This window comes from Ranitomeya variabilis, chromosome 7, assembly GCF_051348905.1.
Source record: "Ranitomeya variabilis isolate aRanVar5 chromosome 7, aRanVar5.hap1, whole genome shotgun sequence".
In the NCBI taxonomy this organism is placed as follows: domain Eukaryota; kingdom Metazoa; phylum Chordata; class Amphibia; order Anura; family Dendrobatidae; genus Ranitomeya; species Ranitomeya variabilis.
The window spans coordinates 92,479,026-92,492,560 of NC_135238.1; the positions used below are offsets into that span (position 1 = coordinate 92,479,026).

A 13,535-nucleotide genomic window follows, 5' to 3' on the forward strand; every position below is an offset into this window, starting at 1 on the left:
TTCCTAATGTTTCCTACTTTTGTCCTTGCCGTGGCATTCCTTCTATCTGCCTATTCTGTATCATAAGCATGTGGCACTGTGGCTTAGTTGGTTAAAGCACCTGTCTTGTAAACCGGAGACCCTGAGTTCAAATCTCAGCAGTGCCTTGTTTCCATCATCATCTCACAAACTTGCCATGGCTACGTCTCTACTGATAGTGCAATTGTGAGATTAAGAGTTTCTTCTGCATAAGAAATGAACCAGTGCTCAGGTTTCAATACATGTTGTAAGCATGTGACCCTGTGGCTTAGTTGGTTAAAGCACCTGTCTTGTAAACGTGAGACCCTGAGTTCAAATCTCAGCAGTGCTTTGTTTTCATCATCTCAGAAACAAACCTCCTATCTTTTCTATCATGCCTACTCTGTATCGTAAGCATGTGGCGCTGTGGCTTAGTTGGTTAAAGCGCCTGTCTTGTAAACAGGAGACACTGAGTTTGAATCTCAGCAGTTCTTTGTTTCCATCATCATCTCACAAATTTACCATGGCTACGTCTCTACTGATAGTGCAATTGTGAGATTAAGAGTTTCTTCTGCATAAGAAATGAACCAGTGCTCAGGTTTTAATGCATGTGACCCTGTGGCTTAGTTGGTTAAGGCGACTGTCTTGTAAACAAGAGACACTGAGTTGAAATCTCAGCAGTGCTTTGTTTTCATCATCTCAGAAACAAACTTCCTATCTTTTCAATCATTCCTAATGTTTCCTACTTTTGTCCTTGCCGTGGCATTCCTTCTATCTGCATATTCTGTATCATAAGCATGTGGCACTGTGGCTTAGTTGGTTAAAGCGCCTGTCTTGTAAACAGGAGACCCTGAGTTCAAATCTCAGCAGTGCCTTGTTTCCATCATTATCTCACAAACTTGCCATGGCTACGTCTCTACTGATAGTGCAATTGTGAGATTAAGAGTTTCTTCTGCATAAGAAATGAACCAGTGCTCAGGTTTTAATGCATGTGACCCTGTGGCTTAGTTGGTTAAGGCAACTGTCTTGTAAACAAGAGACACTGAGTTGAAATCTCAGCAGTGCTTTGTTTTCATCATCTCAGAAACAAACTTCCTATCTTTTCAATCATTCCTAATGTTTCCTACTTTTGTCCTTGCCGTGGCATTCCTTCTATCTGCCTATTCTGTATCATAAGCATGTGGAACTGTGGCTTAGTTGGTTAAAGCGCCTATCTTGTAAACAAGAGACACTGAGTTGAAATCTCAGCAGTGCTTTGTTTTCATCATCTCAGAAACAAACTTCCTATCTTTTCAATCATTCCTAATGTTTCCTACTTTTGTCCTTGCCGTGGCATTCCTTCTATCTGCCTATTCTGTATCATAAGCATGTGGAACTGTGGCTTAGTTGGTTAAAGCGCCTGTCTTGTAAACAAGAGACACTGAGTTGAAATCTCAGCAGTGCTTTGTTTTCATCATCTCAGAAACAAACTTCCTATCTTTTCTATCTGCTTATTCTGTATCGTAAGCATGTGGCACTGTGGCTTAGTTGGTTAAAGCGCCTGTCTTGTAAACAGGAGACCCTGAGTTCGAATCTCAGCAGTGCCTTGTTTCCATCATCTCACAAACTTGCCATGGCTACGTCTCTACTGATAGTGCAATTGTGATATTGAGAGTTTCTTCTGCATAAGAAATGAACCAGTGCTCAGGTTTCAATACATGTTGTAAGCATGTGACCCTGTGGCTTAGTTGGTTAAAGCACCTGTCTTGTAAACGTGAGACCCTGAGTTCAAATCTCAGCAGTGCTTTGTTTTCATCATCTCAGAAACAAACCTCCTATCTTTTCTATCATGCCTACTCTGTATCGTAAGCATGTGGCGCTGTGGCTTAGTTGGTTAAAGCGCCTGTCTTGTAAACAGGAGACACTGAGTTTGAATCTCAGCAGTTCTTTGTTTCCATCATCATCTCACAAATTTACCATGGCTACGTCTCTACTGACAGTGCAATTGTGAGATTAAGAGTTTCTTCTGCATAAGAAATGAACCAGTGCTCAGGTTTTAATGCATGTGACCCTGTGGCTTAGTTGGTTAAGGCGACTGTCTTGTAAACAAGAGACACTGAGTTGAAATCTCAGCAGTGCTTTGTTTTCATCATCTCAGAAACAAACTTCCTATCTTTTCAATCATTCCTAATGTTTCCTACTTTTGTCCTTGCCGTGGCATTCCTTCTATCTGCATATTCTGTATCATAAGCATGTGGCACTGTGGCTTAGTTGGTTAAAGCGCCTGTCTTGTAAACAGGAGACCCTGAGTTCGAATCTCAGCAGTGCCTTGTTTCCATCATTATCTCACAAACTTGCCATGGCTACGTCTCTACTGATAGTGCAATTGTGAGATTAAGAGTATCTTCTGCATAAGAAATGAACCAGTGCTCAGGTTTTAATGCATGTTGTAAGCATGTGACCCTGTGGCTTAGTTGGTTAAAGCACCTGTCTTGTAAACGTGAGACCCTGAGTTGAAATCTCAGCAGTGCTTTGTTTTCATCATCTCAGAAACAAACTTCCTATCTTTTCAATCATTCCTAATGTTTCCTACTTTTGTCCTTGCCGTGGCATTCCTTCTATCTGCCTATTCTGTATCATAAGCATGTGGCACTGTGGCTTAGTTGGTTAAAGCACCTGTCTTGTAAACGTGAGACCCTGAGTTCAAATCTCAGCAGTGCTTTGTTTTCATCATCTCAGAAACAAACCTCCTATCTTTTCTATCATGCCTACTCTGTATCGTAAGCATGTGGCGCTGTGGCTTAGTTGGTTAAAGCGCCTGTCTTGTAAACAGGAGACACTGAGTTTGAATCTCAGCAGTTCTTTGTTTCCATCATCATCTCACAAATTTACCATGGCTACGTCTCTACTGACAGTGCAATTGTGAGATTAAGAGTTTCTTCTGCATAAGAAATGAACCAGTGCTCAGGTTTTAATGCATGTGACCCTGTGGCTTAGTTGGTTAAGGCGACTGTCTTGTAAACAAGAGACACTGAGTTGAAATCTCAGCAGTGCTTTGTTTTCATCATCTCAGAAACAAACCTCCTATCTTTTCTATCATGCCTACTCTGTATCGTAAGCATGTGGCGCTGTGGCTTAGTTGGTTAAAGCGCCTGTCTTGTAAACAGGAGACACTGAGTTTGAATCTCAGCAGTTCTTTCTTTCCATTATCATCTCACAAATTGACCATGGCTACGTCTCTACTGATAGTGCAATTGTGAGATTAAGAGTTTCTTCTGCATAAGAAATGAACCAGTGCTCAGGTTTTAAAACTTGTGGTAAGCATGTGACCCTGTGGCTTAGTTGGTTAAGGCGACTGTCTTGTAAACAAGAGACACTGAGTTGAAATCTCAGCAGTGCTTTGTTTTCATCATCTCAGAAACAAACTTCCTATCTTTTCAATCATTCCTAATGTTTCCTACTTTTGTCCTTGCCGTGGCATTCCTTCTATCTGCATATTCTGTATCATAAGCATGTGGCACTGTGGCTTAGTTGGTTAAAGCGCCTGTCTTGTAAACAGGAGACACTGAGTTTGAATCTCAGCAGTTCTTTCTTTCCATTATCATCTCAGAAATTGACCATGGCTACGTCTCTACTGATAGTGCAATTGTGAGATTAAGAGTTTCTTCTGCATAAGAAATGAACCAGTGCTCAGGTTTTAATGCATGTGACCCTGTGGCTTAGTTGGTTAAGGCGACTGTCTTGTAAACAAGAGACACTGAGTTGAAGTCTCAGCAGTGCTTTGTTTTCATCATCTCAGAAACAAACTTCCTATCTTTTCAATCATTCCTAATGTTTCCTACTTTTGTCCTTGCCGTGGCATTCCTTCTATCTGCCTATTCTGTATCATAAGCATGTGGAACTGTGGCTTAGTTGGTTAAAGCGCCTGTCTTGTAAACAAGAAACACTGAGTTGAAATCGCAGCAGTGCTTTGTTTTCATCATCTCAGAAACAAACTTCCTATCTTTTCAATCATTCCTAATGTTTCCTACTTTTGTCCTAGCCGTGGCATTCCTTCTATCTGCATATTCTGTATCATAAGCATGTGGCACTGTGGCTTAGTTGGTTAAAGCACCTGTCTTGTAAACAGGAGACCCTGAGTTCGAATCTCAGCAGTGCCTTGTTTCCATAATTATCTCACAAACTTGCCATTGCTACGTCTCTACTGATAGTGCAATTGTGAGATTAAGAGTTTCTTCTGCATAAGAAATGAACCAGTGCTCAGGTTTTAAAACTTGTGGTAAGCATGTGACCCTGTGGCTTAGTTGGTTAAGGCGACTGTCTTGTAAACAAGAGACACTGAGTTGAAATCTCAGCAGTGCTTTGTTTTCATCATCTCAGAAACAAACTTCCTATCTTTTCAATCATTCCTAATGTTTCCTACTTTTGTCCTTGCCGTGGCATTCCTTCTATCTGCATATTCTGTATCATAAGCATGTGGCACTGTGGCTTAGTTGGTTAAAGCGCCTGTCTTGTAAACAGGAGACACTGAGTTTGAATCTCAGCAGTTCTTTCTTTCCATTATCATCTCACAAATTGACCATGGCTACGTCTCTACTGATAGTGCAATTGTGAGATTAAGAGTTTCTTCTGCATAAGAAATGAATCAGTGCTCAGGTTTTAATGCATGTGACCCTGTGGCTTAGTTGGTTAAGGCGACTGTCTTGTAAACAAGAGACACTGAGTTGAAGTCTCAGCAGTGCTTTGTTTTCATCATCTCAGAAACAAACTTCCTATCTTTTCAATCATTCCTAATGTTTCCTACTTTTGTCCTTGCCGTGGCATTCCTTCTATCTGCCTATTCTGTATCATAAGCATGTGGAACTGTGGCTTAGTTGGTTAAAGCGCCTGTCTTGTAAACAAGAAACACTGAGTTGAAATCGCAGCAGTGCTTTGTTTTCATCATCTCAGAAACAAACTTCCTATCTTTTCAATCATTCCTAATGTTTCCTACTTTTGTCCTAGCCGTGGCATTCCTTCTATCTGCATATTCTGTATCATAAGCATGTGGCACTGTGGCTTAGTTGGTTAAAGCACCTGTCTTGTAAACAGGAGACCCTGAGTTCGAATCTCAGCAGTGCCTTGTTTCCATAATTATCTCACAAATTTGCCATTGCTACGTCTCTACTGATAGTGCAATTGTGAGATGAAGAGTTTCTTCTGCATAAGAAATGAACCAGTGCTCAGGTTTCAAGACATGTTGTAAGCATGTGACCCTGTGGCTTAGTTGGTTAAAGCACCTGTCTTGTAAACGTGAGACCCTGAGTTCAAATCTCAGCAGTGCTTTGTTTTCATCATCTCAGAAACAAACCTCCTATCTTTTCTATCATGCCTACTCTGTATCGTAAGCATGTGGTGCTGTGGCTTAGTTGGTTAAAGCGCCTGTCTTGTAAACAGGAGACACTGAGTTTGAATCTCAGCAGTTCTTTGTTTCCATCATCATCTCACAAATTTACCATGGCTACGTCTCTACTGATAGTGCAATTGTGAGATTAAGAGTTTCTTCTGCATAAGAAATGAACCAGTGCTCAGGTTTTAATACATGTGGTAAGCATGTGACCCTGTGGCTTAGTTGGTTAAGGCGACTGTCTTGTAAACAAGAGACACTGAGTTGAAATCTCAGCAGTGCTTTGTTTTCATCATCTCAGAAACAAACTTCCTATCTTTTCAATCATTCCTAATGTTTCCTACTTTTGTCCTTGCTGTGGCATTCCTTCTATCTGCCTATTCTGTATCATAAGCATGTGGCACTGTGGCTTAGTTGGTTAAAGCACCTGTCTTGTAAACAAGAGACACTGAGTTGAAATCTCAGCAGTGCTTTGTTTTCATCATCTCAGAAACAAACTTCCTATCTTTTCAATCATTCCTAATGTTTCCTACTTTTGTCCTTGCCGTGGCATTCCTTCTATCTGCCTATTCTGTATCATAAGCATGTGGCACTGTGGCTTAGTTGGTTAAAGCGCCTGTCTTGTAAACAGGAGACCCTGAGTTCGAATCTCAAAAGTGCCTTGTTTCCATCATCATCTCACAAACTTGCCATGGCTATGTATCTACTGATAGTGCAATTGTGAGATTAAGAGTTTCTTCTGCATAAGAAATGAACCAGTGCTCAGGTTTTAAAACTTGTGGTAAGCATGTGACCCTGTGGCTTAGTTGGTTAAGGCGACTGTCTTGTAAACAAGAGACACTGAGTTGAAATCTCAGCAGTGCTTTGTTTTCATCATCTCAGAAACAAACTTCCTATCTTTTCAATCATTCCTAATGTTTCCTACTTTTGTCCTTGCTGTGGCATTCCTTCTATCTGCCTATTCTGTATCATAAGCATGTGGAACTGTGGCTTAGTTGGTTAAAGCGCCTGTCTTGTAAACAAGAAACACTGAGTTGAAATCGCAGCAGTGCTTTGTTTTCATCATCTCAGAAACAAACTTCCTATCTTTTCAATCATTCCTAATGTTTCCTACTTTTGTCCTAGCCGTGGCATTCCTTCTATCTGCATATTCTGTATCATAAGCATGTGGCACTGTGGCTTAGTTGGTTAAAGCACCTGTCTTGTAAACAGGAGACCCTGAGTTCGAATCTCAGCAGTGCCTTGTTTCCATAATTATCTCACAAACTTGCCATTGCTACGTCTCTACTGATAGTGCAATTGTGAGATTAAGAGTTTCTTCTGCATAAGAAATGAACCAGTGCTCAGGTTTTAAAACTTGTGGTAAGCATGTGACCCTGTGGCTTAGTTGGTTAAGGCGACTGTCTTGTAAACAAGAGACACTGAGTTGAAATCTCAGCAGTGCTTTGTTTTCATCATCTCAGAAACAAACTTCCTATCTTTTCAATCATTCCTAATGTTTCCTACTTTTGTCCTTGCCGTGGCATTCCTTCTATCTGCATATTCTGTATCATAAGCATGTGGCACTGTGGCTTAGTTGGTTAAAGCGCCTGTCTTGTAAACAGGAGACACTGAGTTTGAATCTCAGCAGTTCTTTCTTTCCATTATCATCTCACAAATTGACCATGGCTACGTCTCTACTGATAGTGCAATTGTGAGATTAAGAGTTTCTTCTGCATAAGAAATGAATCAGTGCTCAGGTTTTAATGCATGTGACCCTGTGGCTTAGTTGGTTAAGGCGACTGTCTTGTAAACAAGAGACACTGAGTTGAAGTCTCAGCAGTGCTTTGTTTTCATCATCTCAGAAACAAACTTCCTATCTTTTCAATCATTCCTAATGTTTCCTACTTTTGTCCTTGCCGTGGCATTCCTTCTATCTGCCTATTCTGTATCATAAGCATGTGGAACTGTGGCTTAGTTGGTTAAAGCGCCTGTCTTGTAAACAAGAAACACTGAGTTGAAATCGCAGCAGTGCTTTGTTTTCATCATCTCAGAAACAAACTTCCTATCTTTTCAATCATTCCTAATGTTTCCTACTTTTGTCCTAGCCGTGGCATTCCTTCTATCTGCATATTCTGTATCATAAGCATGTGGCACTGTGGCTTAGTTGGTTAAAGCACCTGTCTTGTAAACAGGAGACCCTGAGTTCGAATCTCAGCAGTGCCTTGTTTCCATAATTATCTCACAAATTTGCCATTGCTACGTCTCTACTGATAGTGCAATTGTGAGATGAAGAGTTTCTTCTGCATAAGAAATGAACCAGTGCTCAGGTTTCAAGACATGTTGTAAGCATGTGACCCTGTGGCTTAGTTGGTTAAAGCACCTGTCTTGTAAACGTGAGACCCTGAGTTCAAATCTCAGCAGTGCTTTGTTTTCATCATCTCAGAAACAAACCTCCTATCTTTTCTATCATGCCTACTCTGTATCGTAAGCATGTGGTGCTGTGGCTTAGTTGGTTAAAGCGCCTGTCTTGTAAACAGGAGACACTGAGTTTGAATCTCAGCAGTTCTTTGTTTCCATCATCATCTCACAAATTTACCATGGCTACGTCTCTACTGATAGTGCAATTGTGAGATTAAGAGTTTCTTCTGCATAAGAAATGAACCAGTGCTCAGGTTTTAATACATGTGGTAAGCATGTGACCCTGTGGCTTAGTTGGTTAAGGCGACTGTCTTGTAAACAAGAGACACTGAGTTGAAATCTCAGCAGTGCTTTGTTTTCATCATCTCAGAAACAAACTTCCTATCTTTTCAATCATTCCTAATGTTTCCTACTTTTGTCCTTGCTGTGGCATTCCTTCTATCTGCCTATTCTGTATCATAAGCATGTGGCACTGTGGCTTAGTTGGTTAAAGCACCTGTCTTGTAAACAAGAGACACTGAGTTGAAATCTCAGCAGTGCTTTGTTTTCATCATCTCAGAAACAAACTTCCTATCTTTTCAATCATTCCTAATGTTTCCTACTTTTGTCCTTGCCGTGGCATTCCTTCTATCTGCCTATTCTGTATCATAAGCATGTGGCACTGTGGCTTAGTTGGTTAAAGCGCCTGTCTTGTAAACAGGAGACCCTGAGTTCGAATCTCAAAAGTGCCTTGTTTCCATCATCATCTCACAAACTTGCCATGGCTATGTATCTACTGATAGTGCAATTGTGAGATTAAGAGTTTCTTCTGCATAAGAAATGAACCAGTGCTCAGGTTTTAATACATGTGGTAAGCATGTGACCCTGTGGCTTAGTTGGTTAAGGCGACTGTCTTGTAAACAAGAGACACTGAGTTGAAATCTCAGCAGTGCTTTGTTTTCATCATCTCAGAAACAAACTTCCTATCTTTTCAATCATTCCTAATGTTTCCTACTTTTGTCCTTGCCGTGGCATTCCTTCTATCTGCATATTCTGTATCATAAGCATGTGGCACTGTGGCTTAGTTGGTTAAAGCGCCTGTCTTGTAAACAGGAGACACTGAGTTTGAATCTCAGCAGTTCTTTCTTTCCATTATCACCTCACAAATTGACCATGGCTACGTCTCTACTGATAGTGCAATTGTGAGATTAAGAGTTTCTTCTGCATAAGAAATGAACCAGTGCTCAGGTTTTAAAACTTGTGGTAAGCATGTGACCCTGTGGCTTAGTTGGTTAAGGCGACTGTCTTGTAAACAAGAGACACTGAGTTGAAATCTCAGCAGTGCTTTGTTTTCATCATCTCAGAAACAAACTTCCTATCTTTTCAATCATTCCTAATGTTTCCTACTTTTGTCCTTGCCGTGGCATTCCTTCTATCTGCATATTCTGTATCATAAGCATGTGGCACTGTGGCTTAGTTGGTTAAAGCGCCTGTCTTGTAAACAGGAGACACTGAGTTTGAATCTCAGCAGTTCTTTCTTTCCATTATCATCTCACAAATTGACCATGGCTACGTCTCTACTGATAGTGCAATTGTGAGATTAAGAGTTTCTTCTGCATAAGAAATGAACCAGTGCTCAGGTTTTAATGCATGTGACCCTGTGGCTTAGTTGGTTAAGGCGACTGTCTTGTAAACAAGAGACACTGAGTTGAAGTCTCAGCAGTGCTTTGTTTTCATCATCTCAGAAACAAACTTCCTATCTTTTCTATCATGCCTACTCTGTATCGTAAGCATGTGGTGCTGTGGCTTAGTTGGTTAAAGCGCCTGTCTTGTAAACAGGAGACACTGAGTTTGAATCTCAGCAGTTCTTTGTTTCCATCATCATCTCACAAATTTACCATGGCTACGTCTCTACTGATAGTGCAATTGTGAGATTAAGAGTTTCTTCTGCATAAGAAATGAACCAGTGCTCAGGTTTTAATACTTGTGGTAAGCATGTGACCCTGTGGCTTAGTTGGTTAAGGCGACTGTCTTGTAAACAAGAGACACTGAGTTGAAATCTCAGCAGTGCTTTGTTTTCATCATCTCAGAAACAAACTTCCTATCTTTTCAATCATTCCTAATGTTTCCTACTTTTGTCCTTGCCGTGGCATTCCTTCTATCTGCATATTCTGTATCATAAGCATGTGGCACTGTGGCTTAGTTGGTTAAAGCGCCTGTCTTGTAAACAAGAGACACTGAGTTGAAATCTCAGCAGTGCTTTGTTTTCATCATCTCAGAAACAAACTTCCTATCTTTTCAATCATTCCTAATGTTTCCTACTTTTGTCCTTGCCGTGGCATTCCTTCTATCTGCCTATTCTGTATCATAAACATGTGGCACTGTGGCTTAGTTGGTTAAAGCGCCTGTCTTGTAAACAGGAGACCCTGAGTTCGAATCTCAGCAGTGCCTTGTTTCCATCATTATCTCACAAACTTGCCATGGCTACGTCTCTACTGATAGTGCAATTGTGAGATTAAGAGTTTCTTCTGCATAAGAAATGAACCAGTGCTCAGGTTTTAATACATGTGGTAAGCATGTGACCCTGTGGCTTAGTTGGTTAAGGCAACTGTCTTGTAAACAAGAGACACTGAGTTGAAATCTCAGCAGAGCTTTGTTTTCATCATCTCAGAAACAAACTTCCTATCTTTTCAATCATTCCTAATGTTTCCTACTTTTGTCCTTGCCGTGGCATTCCTTCTATCTGCCTATTCTGTATCATAAACATGTGGCACTGTGGCTTAGTTGGTTAAAGCGCCTGTCTTGTAAACAGGAGACCCTGAGTTCGAATCTCAGCAGTGCCTTGTTTCCATCATTATCTCACAAACTTGCCATGGCTACGTCTCTACTGATAGTGCAATTGTGAGATTAAGAGTTTCTTCTGCATAAGAAATGAACCAGTGCTCAGGTTTTAATACATGTGGTAAGCATGTGACCCTGTGGCTTAGTTGGTTAAAGCACCTGTCTTGTAAACGTGAGACCCTGAGTTCAAATCTCAGCAGTGCTTTGTTTTCATCATCTCAGAAACAAACCTCCTATCTTTTCTATCATGCCTACTCTGTATCGTAAGCATGTGGCGCTGTGGCTTAGTTGGTTAAAGCGCCTGTCTTGTAAACAGGAGACACTGAGTTTGAATCTCAGCAGTTCTTTGTTTCCATTATCATCTCACAAATTGACCATGGCTACGTCTCTACTGATAGTGCAATTGTGAGATTAAGAGTTTCTTCTGCATAAGAAATGAACCAGTGCTCAGGTTTTAATGCATGTTGTAAGCATGTGACCCTGTGGCTTAGTTGGTTAAAGCACCTGTCTTGTAAACGTGAGACCCTGAGTTCAAATCTCAGCAGTGCTTTGTTTTCATCATCTCAGAAACAAACCTCCTATCTTTTCTATCATGCCTACTCTGTATCGTAAGCATGTGGTGCTGTGGCTTAGTTGGTTAAAGCGCCTGTCTTGTAAACAGGAGACACTGAGTTTGAATCTCAGCAGTTCTTTGTTTCCATCATCATCTCACAAATTTACCATGGCTACGTCTCTACTGATAGTGCAATTGTGAGATTAAGAGTTTCTTCTGCATAAGAAATGAACCAGTGCTCAGGTTTTAATACATGTGGTAAGCATGTGACCCTGTGGCTTAGTTGGTTAAGGCGACTGTCTTGTAAACAAGAGACACTGAGTTGAAATATCAGCAGAGCTTTGTTTTCATCATCTCAGAAACAAACTTGCTATCTTTTCAATCATTCCTAATGTTTCCTACTTTTGTCCTTGCCGTGGCATTCCTTCTATCTGCCTATTCTGTATCATAAGCATGTGGCACTGTGGCTTAGTTGGTTAAAGCGCCTGTCTTGTAAACAAGAGACACTGAGTTGAAATCTCAGCAGTGCTTTGTTTTCATCATCTCAGAAACAAACTTGCTATCTTTTCAATCATTCCTAATGTTTCCTACTTTTGTCCTTGCCGTGGCATTCCTTCTATCTGCCTATTCTGTATCATAAGCATGTGGCACTGTGGCTTAGTTGGTTAAAGCGCCTGTCTTGTAAACAGGAGACACTGAGTTTGAATCTCAGCAGTTCTTTGTTTCCATCATCATCTCACAAATTTACCATGGCTACGTCTCTACTGATAGTGCAATTGTGAGATTAAGAGTTTCTTCTGCATAAGAAATGAACCAGTGCTCAGGTTTTAATGCATGTTGTAAGCATGTGACCCTGTGGCTTAGTTGGTTAAAGCACCTGTCTTGTAAACGTGAGACCCTGAGTTCAAATCTCAGCAGTGCTTTGTTTTCATCATCTCAGAAACAAACCTCCTATCTTTTCTATCATGCCTACTCTGTATCGTAAGCATGTGGTGCTGTGGCTTAGTTGGTTAAAGCGCCTGTCTTGTAAACAGGAGACATTGAGTTTGAATCTCAGCAGTTCTTTGTTTCCATCATCATCTCACAAATTTACCATGGCTACGTCTCTACTGATAGTGCAATTGTGAGATTAAGAGTTTCTTCTGCATAAGAAATGAACCAGTGCTCAGGTTTTAATGCATGTTGTAAGCATGTGACCCATGTGGCTTAGTTGGTTAAAGCACCTGTCTTGTAAACGTGAGACCCCGAGTTCAAATCTCAGCAGTGCTTTGTTTTCATCATCTCAGAAACAAACCTCCTATCTTTTCTATCATGCCTACTCTGTATCGTAAGCATGTGGTGCTGTGGCTTATTTGGTTAAAGCGCCTGTCTTGTAAAAAGGAGACACTGAGTTTGAATCTCAGCAGTTCTTTGTTTCCATCATCATCTCACAAATTTACCATGGCTACGTCTCTACTGATAGTGCAATTGTGAGATTAAGAGTTTCTTCTGCATAAGAAATGAACCAGTGCTCAGGTTTTAATACATGTGGTAAGCACGTGACCCTGTGGCTTAGTTGGTTAAAGCGCCTGTCTTGTAAACAAGAGACACTGAGTTGAAATCTCAGCAGTGCTTTGTTTTCATCATCTCAGAAACAAACTTGCTATCTTTTCAATCATTCCTAATGTTTCCTACTTTTGTCCTTGCCGTGGCATTCCTTCTATCTGCCTATTCTGTATCATAAGCATGTGGCACTGTGGCTTAGTTGGTTAAGGCGACTGTCTTGTAAACAAGAGACACTGAGTTGAAATCTCAGCAGTGCTTTGTTTTATCATCTCAGAAACAAACTTGCTATCTTTTCAATCATTCCTAATGTTTCCTACTTTTGTCCTTGCCGTGGCATTCCTTCTATCTGCCTATTCTGTATCATAAGCATGTGGCACTGTGGCTTAGTTGGTTAAAGCGCCTGTCTTGTAAACAGGAGACACTGAGTTTGAATCTCAGCAGTTCTTTGTTTCCATCATCATCTCACAAATTTACCATGGCTACGTATCTACTGATAGTGCAATTGTGAGAATAAGAGTTTCTTCTGCATAAGAAATGAACCAGTGCTCAGGTTTTAATACATGTGGTAAGCATGTGACCCTGTGGCTTAGTTGGTTAAAGCACCTGTCTTGTAAACGTGAGACCCTGAGTTCAAATCTCAGCAGTGCTTTGTGTTCATCATCTCAGAAACAAACCTCCTATCTTTTCTATCATGCCTACTCTGTATCGTAAGCATGTGGCGCTGTGGCTTAGTTGGTTAAAGCGCCTGTCTTGTAAACAGGAGACACTGAGTTTGAATCTCAGCAGTTCTTTGTTTCCATTATCATCTCACAAATTGACCATGGCTACGTCTCTACTGATAGTGCAATTGTGAGA

The 13,535-nt window shown here is 40.8% G+C and overlaps 9 non-coding genes across 9 annotated transcripts; all 9 read left to right on the forward strand.

The window, feature by feature from the left end:
- Positions 1-798: 798 nt before the first annotated feature.
- TRNAT-UGU (transfer RNA threonine (anticodon UGU)) lies at positions 799-872 on the forward strand. The gene has a single exon. It is a non-coding gene; the product is annotated as a tRNA-Thr (tRNA).
- A 637-nt stretch (positions 873-1,509) lies between these two features.
- Positions 1,510-1,583, forward strand: TRNAT-UGU (transfer RNA threonine (anticodon UGU)). Its single transcript has one exon. It is a non-coding gene; the product is annotated as a tRNA-Thr (tRNA).
- A 649-nt stretch (positions 1,584-2,232) lies between these two features.
- Positions 2,233-2,306, forward strand: TRNAT-UGU (transfer RNA threonine (anticodon UGU)). The gene has a single exon. It is a non-coding gene; the product is annotated as a tRNA-Thr (tRNA).
- A 1,756-nt stretch (positions 2,307-4,062) lies between these two features.
- Positions 4,063-4,136, forward strand: TRNAT-UGU (transfer RNA threonine (anticodon UGU)). Its single transcript has one exon. It is a non-coding gene; the product is annotated as a tRNA-Thr (tRNA).
- Positions 4,137-5,024: 888 nt separating this feature from the next.
- Positions 5,025-5,098, forward strand: TRNAT-UGU (transfer RNA threonine (anticodon UGU)). The gene has a single exon. It is a non-coding gene; the product is annotated as a tRNA-Thr (tRNA).
- A 1,433-nt stretch (positions 5,099-6,531) lies between these two features.
- Positions 6,532-6,605, forward strand: TRNAT-UGU (transfer RNA threonine (anticodon UGU)). Its single transcript has one exon. It is a non-coding gene; the product is annotated as a tRNA-Thr (tRNA).
- Positions 6,606-7,493: 888 nt separating this feature from the next.
- Positions 7,494-7,567, forward strand: TRNAT-UGU (transfer RNA threonine (anticodon UGU)). Its single transcript has one exon. It is a non-coding gene; the product is annotated as a tRNA-Thr (tRNA).
- A 2,551-nt stretch (positions 7,568-10,118) lies between these two features.
- Positions 10,119-10,192, forward strand: TRNAT-UGU (transfer RNA threonine (anticodon UGU)). The gene has a single exon. It is a non-coding gene; the product is annotated as a tRNA-Thr (tRNA).
- A 318-nt stretch (positions 10,193-10,510) lies between these two features.
- TRNAT-UGU (transfer RNA threonine (anticodon UGU)) lies at positions 10,511-10,584 on the forward strand. Its single transcript has one exon. It is a non-coding gene; the product is annotated as a tRNA-Thr (tRNA).
- The last annotated feature ends 2,951 nt before the right edge of the window (positions 10,585-13,535 follow it).